Source organism: Carlito syrichta, unplaced genomic scaffold (assembly GCF_000164805.1).
Source record: "Carlito syrichta isolate Samal-C Ts95f unplaced genomic scaffold, Tarsius_syrichta-2.0.1 Scaffold308795, whole genome shotgun sequence".
Lineage (NCBI taxonomy): Eukaryota > Metazoa > Chordata > Mammalia > Primates > Tarsiidae > Carlito > Carlito syrichta.
The window spans coordinates 47,211-56,679 of record NW_007252891.1 but is presented as its reverse complement, the minus strand read 5'-3'; the positions used below and the strand labels follow the sequence as shown (position 1 = coordinate 56,679).

The 9,469-nt window shown below is 40.9% G+C and overlaps 1 pseudogene across 1 annotated transcript; it reads right to left on the bottom strand.

Annotated features, from left to right (window-relative positions):
* Positions 1-6,597: 6,597 nt before the first annotated feature.
* LOC103268160 lies at positions 6,598-7,428 on the bottom strand (annotated as a pseudogene). The gene has a single exon (XR_002482401.1). The product of XR_002482401.1 is annotated as an acidic leucine-rich nuclear phosphoprotein 32 family member B pseudogene (transcript).
* Between the last annotated feature and the right edge of the window lie 2,041 nt (positions 7,429-9,469).

Sequence of the window (9,469 nt, the reverse complement as noted above, 5' to 3'; positions counted from 1 at the left end):
TTTTAAAGGCTACATAGTGACCCACTGCACAGATATACTGTAATTCATAAAATTATTCTTATAAGCTTAACCATTTAGGTTATTTCCTATTCTTCATCATTAACGCTTGTTTATCTTTGTGCCCATCCCTAATAACTTTTTTAAGATAGATTTTTTTGAAATTGAATTTACTTTTGATATACATTTCCTAATTGATCTTCTCAATAATTCATGAAATTAGTCTTGTAATCTTGAACATTTAAGGTTGTTTTCTATTCCTCATCATTAACAATTGTGTATCTCTGTGCCTATCTCTAATTACTTTTTTTAGGGTATATTTTTGAAGTTGAATTTGCTTTTGATATGTACTTCCTAATTGACTTTCTCAATGTCTGTACTAATATAATGCAATATTTCTCTGTAAATTTTTCCTTTACAAAGTTACCTGGGAAAAATGATAGCCTTTCTATTGTTTTGTAGGTACAGTTTGAACCACAAAATGTGCTGTTTTGAGTTTTAGAAAATCAGATCCAAGACAATAGCTTTGTTTTTTGTGTGTAGGTGTTTTTTCTTTTTTAAAGAATGGTTATGCTCCAGTGGAAAAGTCATAGCTCAGGGATTGACCCATTATGCTTCCTGCTTCCTGTTTGGCTGATGTGTTCCTGGAATCATTACATGGTTTTATTATGAGGGGAAAGAATGAAAAGGACACAGTGGGTAATAGGATGAAGGGAATAGATTGAGACAGAGTCTAGGAAGAGGGCAAGGGAGATAAAATGAACATACGGTGGTAGGCAGAATAATGACTCTGAAGATGACCATGTCCTCATCCTCTGAGCCTGTGAATATGTTGCTATACATGTCAAAAGGGACTTTGCAGCTGTGATTAAATTAAGAATTTTGAGATAGGGAGATTACCCTGGATTATCCAGGTAGACTCAATGTAATATGAGTTCTTTTTTTTTTTTTTTTAAGAAAGCAGGATTTATTGAGAGGACAGAAAAGCTCCCATAGTAGGAGGGTACTCGAGGGGGTCGCCCAATCATAGGAGTTCTTATAAGTGCAAGAGAAGCTTGAGAATCAGAGTCAGAGAAGGAGACATGATGGCAGAAGAAGAGATTGGAGCAGCACAATTGCCAGTAGCAGGAGGCTACAAGCCAGGGAATAGGGGCAGTTTCTAGAAGCTGGAAAAGGCAAGAAAACCTATTCGCCCCTAGAGTCTCCTCCAAAAGGAACATAACACTGCTACACCTTGATTTTAGCCCAATGAGATCCATTTGGACTTTTGCCTCCAACTGTCAGATAATAACTTGCTTTGTTTTGAGTCACCAAACTTGTGGTAATTCGTTGTACAGCAGTAGAGAACTAGTACAGATGCCGAATATCTTGGGGGGAGTTAGGGAGTTATGCAATTTTGGAAGAATGTGAGTATTTGCAAGGTGAGTTTGATATTTGGGTGGAGAAATAATGATAGAAGAAGGTAAATTAAGTGTGAAACAGGTAGATCAGTATAAGGTTGATTTCAAGATGAGGTTATGACTCCTTGCTGTCTTTTCTCAGCACTGTGTACTTTTCCTTCATAGCACAGCTTGAAGTTAAATACATGTTTGTGCAATTATTCATTTAATCTCTGTCTTCCCCTTTAGTAAGTTGTAGGAGGGAAAAGACTACCTGTTTTGATTATGACAATCTCCTGAGCAGCCCCATAATAACTAATAATGAACAAATAGGTATGATCTAGATTAAAGTGAAAGAATTGGGGAAAGATACAGATGGGTAATTAGAAAATAACAGAAAGTCCAGTAGGGAAGCTTAACATATAGTCACCTTCTTGAAGACATAAAGTGCCTTACATTCTCCTACAGTGATTTTCAGCCATTAGGATGTAATACCCTAGTATGGGCTGTTTTGCAGGTCTGGTGTAGTGATTGATTTAGAGCAGGTGGAAACTTTGGAACTAGACTTCTTTGGTTCATATCTATATAGCTATGCATACAGTCCTGAACATATTTAAATATACTTGTCAGTTCAGCAAAAGGGCCCACAGTCCATCCATCCACCCATTCATCTATCCATCCATCCACCCACCCACCCAGTTTAGTTTTGTGGTTAGGAGCACAAGTTGTGGAGCCAGACATCCAGGATTCGATTTCAGTTATACCAGTAACTATGTGACCTTGGGCGAGGTACTTAAAACTCAGTTCTTTAGTCTGTAAAATAGGTGTACTAATACGGCTGTTGTAAGAATTAAATGTGAAGCAATTAGAATAATTGCTGGCATGTAGTCGTTGATAAATATTATTTTGTATTATTGTTATTATTTGCAAAAGATACATTTTGGTTTAATAGAAGCAGAGACCAGATCTCTACTACTTAGCTGTGTGACTGTGGCCAGACTCTACCTCTCTGATTAGGGGAAGGGACATTACTAACTCAGTGATTCTCAATTTTTATTGTGTATATCAACCATCTGAAGGTCCTTTTAAGATGCAGGTTCTAATTCAGCTGGTTTGGGTTGGAGGATAAGATTCTGCATTTCTAACAAGCTCTCAGGTGATACTGATATTGGTATTGGCTCACAGATCACACTTTGAGTAGCTAGGGTCTAGGAAACCTCTAAGGCTTCTATTTGCTTCAATATTTCTGCCATTTGTATCATCATTCTCTGGTCTCCAGGTTATATAGACATTGGAGTTTACTTTCTCTTTTCCTTTCTTCTTATTGCCTAAATCTAATATTTTTCTTAAAACTGATTTTCTTTGCTCCCTTAAAATGTCTCTTTAGTGTCCATTAAGCCTAAATTATAATAAATTTAGAAAATTGACATAATTGCTCAATTATGCCACCATTAAAAATTGTTATAAAGAACATTAATAACTTGGCAAAATTTGTATAATTTAATATTGTGCACATATACACATATATTATGTATGACTAAATCTACATGCATAAGGTGGTAGAAATATAGTTTTCTCTAGGTGTGTGTGTGTATATGTATTAATAAGTATGTGTGTGTGTGTATTCTTTTTCTATAGTTTCTTTAATGAGTATCTATAATTTGGAAAATGAAAACATTGTTTTCAAAGAATTACCATACTTGAGTTCTTCCAATTCAAAGGTATTTCTAGAATCCTTAGAGACTGTTGCCCTTCTTTCTTTTATAAGTACCTTTATAGACTTCTCTCTTCGTTTTTTATCTTCAAGCTACACTGACAGAAAAGGCCCCACTCTCCAAAACGATTTTTCTTTTTTTCTCCCCTGTGAATGGAATCTCATTTTCTGCTCCCAGGTTCTGCCTGATGGGAGAGATTAACCTCTTCCCCAAACCATAACATGGTGATGGAACACCAGTCCCCACACGGCCAGACCTTACTTCTAATGGCCACCAAAGGCCGAGGGCCAGAGTGCTGACACTGTCTGTCTTTTCCAGAGTCTTGCCCTGACTCCTTTGGGGTCTGCCTCAAGTGAAAGGATGAAGGGAGGATGTGGAAGGATGAAGTCAGATGCTGCACAGCTGCAGCCTATGCCAGAAGCAACTTGGGATGCAGCTCCACAGCTGTGAAGCAAGCCAATCAGCCAGCCACGTCCACAGCCGCTGAGTATCCAAGGGGAAAAAAGCCGTAGAACCAGATGTTACGTCTAGAAAAAAATCACTGCATGGAACTTGGCCTCTGAATGGTGCATCTGTCCAACTTGTCTTCTAGTTGGTCAGAGACAGAGAAAACTCTGCTAGGAAGGCCTGAAACAAAACAAAACAAAACAAAAAAACAAAGAAGAAACATGACTTGACTCTGAAAAGAAAGTCACAGAATACTAATGATCATGCCAAAGCATTTATTCTGGAGTTTCTCAGATTTCTTAGCTTGAATTTATTTTTTATTTTTTTATTTTATTTTATTTTTGAGTTGGAGTCTCACTCAGTCGCCTAGACTGGAGTGCAATGGCATGCTCCTGGCCACCGCAGCCTCGACCTGCTGGGCTCCGGCGATCCTTCCGCCTCAGCCTTCCAAAGTACCTGGAACTACAGGCACACGCTACCACACCTGGCTAATTTTTGATCTATTGTAGAGATGAGGTCTCGTCAAGTTGCCCAGGCGAGTCTCGAACCCGCGGGCTCAGGCAATTCACTCACCGCGGCCTCCCAAAGGGCTGGGATTACAGGATGAGGCACTGAGCCCAGCCTTGAATTTATATTTAAACGTCCTTTCTAGAGGGAAAAATGTCGGTTGATTAGCAACTGCTGATGCAGGTTCTACTTTTTTCTACTTTTTATACCCCATAGGGTTTGATGAGGAGGCTTGGTTATACCTTAGAGGAAAGAAGAAAAACTCTTCCCTTGCCCTCAATTCTAGGACTTTCCCTCTGTTAAACCACCATACCTTTCAGGTCAGCTGGGTATGGTTTGACAGACTATTTACCACCCAAGGATGCCTGTATCAGCCATGGTTCTCCAAAGAGACAGAACCAATAGGATATACAGAAGGGGATTTATTAGGGGGGAACTGGCTTACATTATCATAGAGTCGAAGGCTCACAAGAAGCCAGTTGCAAGCTAGAGAACCATAGAAGCTGGTAACATGGCTCAAAGCCTCAGAACCAGGGAAGTTGACAGTGCAGCCCTTCTGGGAGGCTACTGGTGCAAATCCAAAGCCCGAACACTGAAGATCCTGCAGTCTGATGTCCAATGGTAGGAGGAGAAAAGTTGCCCTGCTTTGAAGGGGGGGGGGGGGAGAAAGAGAGAGAGAGAGAGAGAGAGAGAGAGAGAGAGAGAGCGCAGAGGGAAAGAATCCCCTTTCTTCTGCCCATTTTGTTCTGGCCAGCCCCCCCCCCAACGGGATGGTGCTACCCACACTTAAGGTGGGCCTTTCTCTGCCAGTCCACTGACTAACATGCCCATTTTCCAGAAACACTTTCACAGATACTCTAAGAAATAATACTTCACCAACCATCAAGGCATCCTTTAATTCGATGAAATTGACACCTAAAATCACCATTGCAGTACCTGTCTGAGGAACAAGAAGGAGGCCAGAATCTAGCCTGTTTTCCACACATTAGTGTGTACTCTGCATAGGCCTGCGTCCAACTGGGAGATATTTTCCAAACCACACAAAGATGCTGCCTACTTGCCAAGCTCTGTGTCCACAAGTTAACCTCTGCCTGGATGGGGTGCCTTTTCCTAGTTAGCATAAAGCATTCTATGGGCCCTCCCTGGTCCTATTTCAGATCTCCAACCTAGAGTCATCGCTCTCTCAGCTGCTGGGCCAGTAGCCTCCTAAGTCTCAAGATTTGATCCATGCTGACTGCAAGCCAGAGAGTTTGTAGGATTCTGTTCAGGGGTCAGAGCACCAAGTCTGGCCCCTGAACTTACATCTCTATTCTCAGTAGGGAGGTTTTGCCTTGAGACCCAGGCCTTGCACTTATACTCAAGAGATAGATTCTTATTTCCTGAGTCAAATGGGTAGCTCAGCTATCTGCCTGATATCTTGGTCCCTTTAGAGCTGGGGCCTGTGTTGGTCTGGCCGTGGGCATGCTAGAGATTTAATCGGTGTATCCTCTCCCCAGCCTGGCTGCTGTGCCTTATTTCTCCAGTGGTTCTTTGAATGTGACCTGCTCCAGGGGGAATCTCCTTATTTTTCTACCTACCTGCCAATTTTTGCTATGACCCTGAAGTTGACAGCTTGCCCGGACAGCTTGCTTGCTTTCTCTGTTGCCTTGAATCCTATAGACCAGAGGTCCTCAACCCCTTGGCCATGGACAGGTACCAGTTGGTGGCTTGTTAGGAACTGGACCGCACAGCAGGAGTGGCAGGTGAGTGAGCAAAGCTTCATCTCTGTATTTACAGCTTCTCTTCATCACTTGCATTACCACCTGAGCTCTGCCTCCTGTAAGATAAGCAGCAGCATTAGATTCTCATAGAAGCATGAGCCCTATTATGAAGTGTGTGTGCGAGGGATCTAGGCTGCACATTCCTTATGAGAATCTAGTGTCTATGTACCACATTTACATTAGATTCTCATCAGGAGATATGGACTTTGCAGCAACTTGGATGGATTTAGAGTCTATCATACTCAGTGATCTATCACAGAAACAAAGAAGAGAGCACCATCTGCTCTCACTTATAAGTGGATCTTGAACAATTATCATAATACTATGAGAAAGGCATTGGCAGTAGTGGGAAACTGCCAGGGGTGGGGGTGGGATTGGCAGCTGAGGGAAACTGCCAGGGGCGGGAGGGGCATACCTCATCAACAAGGATACCTGCATAATGAACATTTGCATACCTAACCCTGAATTGTACCACACATCTTTTTTTTAAATATTAAGATTTTATTTACAAAGCTTTTTTGTTGTACAGAAAGTAAAAATGCTGTTATAATCTCAGTGTAACTGGTAGCCACAGATGGTTGACTCACCAATCACAGCTATCCATGCTACAGCAAGAGTCTTACACAAAAACCTAACAATGCTTACAACTTTGTTGGCGTGAAGACCCCAAGCTTGGTAATGAATTACCAAGAGGGATTAAATGGAGGAAGGCAGAATGTCACAGGAACTGTTCTTTGGCTCTTTGGGTGGGTGGGTGTCCTGGGGTGTGTATCACAGCTATCTTTTTTTTTAAAACAGCTACCAATTCCATGAGCAGTCCAACCAATACTTAACAGATCTGTTTCTGCAGGTCATTTGGGATCTTAATCATCTTCTCCTTCATCATCTGTTTCTCTCTTCCTCTTTTCACCTTTCCTGCTTTCTTCCTCCTCTTCATCCTCATCCTCGTCCTTATCCTCTTCATCTTCTTCAACTTCTCTATCATGTCCAAAATCTTCTTCCTTCCCACTAACTTCATCTTCGTCTTCTTCCCCTTCTACATTTTCATCTTCATCCTCTTCATCATTGAACTCTTCCTCTTCACCATCTTCATCCTCTTCATCCTCTTCATTTTCTCCTTCTTCATCCTCCTCTTCATCCACACCATCCACCTCAGCATCAGAGTCAGGGGTTTCCTGGTCCTTTCGGTTGTAGCCATCCAGATAGGTCAGCTGGGGCAGAAACTTGAAGGCACTCTCTTGGTAGTCATTCAGGTCAGTGACCTCACAGTTAAAGTGGGCCAAGCTTTTTAGACATTCCAACTTTTTCAAAGCTTCCAAGGTGCTGATGTCTTTCAGTTTATTTCCACTTAAGTTTAGATGTCTGAGATTTGGAAGTTTTTCTGCTAACATATCCAGATCTCCATTCTATCGTCACTGAGCTCAAGTTTTTTCAATTTAGGCAGTTTGGGGAGATTTGAAACTGAGATCAAGCCTACATTTATTAAACTGGGAAACTCTAAGTTCACAAATTCAGCTGTTAAGCCCTCAATTTTTCCATCATTTGATTTGCAACTGTCCAAGACAGTTCTTGAACAGCTCCTGGGGTCCGGTTCCTCAGCTCCATGTGGATCCTCCTCTCCATGTTCCCCTCTTCCCCCCTCTTCCAACTTCCCTACATACTTAAAATAAAAATAAAAATAAAAAAGAGAATCTAATGTCACCACTTATCTACACAATAAATGTAATGCCCTTGAATCATCCCGAAACCAGCCCCCATCCCTTGACCATGGGAAAATTGTCTTCCACAAAACCAGTCCCTGATGCCAAAAAGTTGGGGACTGCTGCTCTAGGCACTGCATTCTGCCTATTGGGTTGAACTTTTTCTTGAGGCCTCTTCTTTGGGTGGCTCTGGGTCTATGTCTGTTCTTTCCTAGACTGTCTCATCCTGATGCAGGGAAGAAGGCATAAACCTGGCATACACTTGCTCTAGAAAGGACCAACTTATAAGAAAATAATCTGTCATAGTGGACATTCTTTCCTGAAAATGTCTTCCTCTCAGATGTGCAGTGTCTGAAATTCTACCAGTAGCTTTTCCTCTCTCTAGGAGTCCTCTGATGGTACAAGAGACGGTGACCAGTCAGTCACAAACACATATGACAATTAATTAGTAGTATCGCTTTCTACCTAACTATAATATTCCAGGGCAGTATGTGGGTGTCAGAGGTCTAGGAAGAGAAGAACAGTAAATACTTGTTGGAAAACAAGTGGAGAGAGGCACTGAGGGAAAACTCTCATAACTTGAGGCTTGGGCATGGCTTGGCATATCATGGCTCTGAGAGAATATTGGACAAAATCATTGTCCTTAAGGGTTTATGGAGAAGAAGCTGAAATAGAATTTGGTTATTACCTTGAAGTAGGCAGAAAAACTAAAGATGGAGTCATAACTGCACCATTCAATAGGTTAAAATGTAAAGCAAGGACCTCCTAAAAAAGAGCCCAGTGCTAGAAATGAGTTAGGAGAAAAGTTCAGAGGAAGAATGTATGATCACAGTTAAGTCAAATAGCCATGAATTCTCATGTCCCTAATGTTAAGCTTTGAACATAATGTACATATTTGGACCCTCATATACTCGTTTATCTTTCTAGGACAAGCTATAGCACCCTACTTCCTCCATGTTATTAAATATGAGCAGTACAGGCTGAGGGGAAGAACTGAATATGTGACTGACAGGTCACTAAGTGGAGCTGAAGAGCTTCTGGTGATTTTCTTGAAGCATTAGGATTGCATCATTAAAATGAACCCACCCTGGGAGGTGGTGATTGAGAGTGGCTGGAACGTGGCTTCGGTGTCAGCCAGAACTAGATTCTCTCTAGTCCTGGCCCAACCACTTACTAGTTGTATGTGCTTGGGCACTTAACCTAAGTCTCACTTTCCTCATATGTGAATTGGGTGTGATAATAACTCCTAGGCCACAGGGAATTTTGAGGATTGCGTGGAGTCATATGTTATTATATAATATGGTGTTACAAGGCTCCCAATAGAATGTCTAGTACAGGGAAAGTGAATGGTGGGAATGGTTTCTCTCTTTTTATTAGAGGAATTCCCTATTTTCCTACAAAACAACCTGACATTTCTGTCAGCAGAACTTCTCAAAAAAAAAAAAAAAAGAAATCAGAGCATTACCATTTATAAATCTTTTGGTATGTAGGAAAGTGAAATACCAAAATATATATATGTATATATATATATATATATATATATGTATATATATATCTTCATAATTGCATTTAACAAATCAATACTGTTAACTTGTACACTCACACAAAGCAACCTGAAACTTGATTGTGTTGCTCATAATATCATGGTTCCCTACAGGATGGTTTGGAAGGGACCCAAGTTGAAAGTTGTGTGGGGAGGAATGTCTTTCAGTCCTGTTTGTGTCTTTCTGTGACTAAATGTTGAACGTCATTTGGAGTTAAGGTGAAAAGTCTAATTTTGAGGCATGAGTAAATGGCTTTCCTAGTTCCTCATGTGATAAGCCTTGACTGTCAGAGAAATCCTACATCTATTCTGATTATTTCTGGAGTTTGAAATAGTAGAATTTCTGCCGTTCCTCATTAGTACAACAAACACAGTCAGTGTAGACTGTACTCCTTTGCATATTAGGAAGATCATCATATGG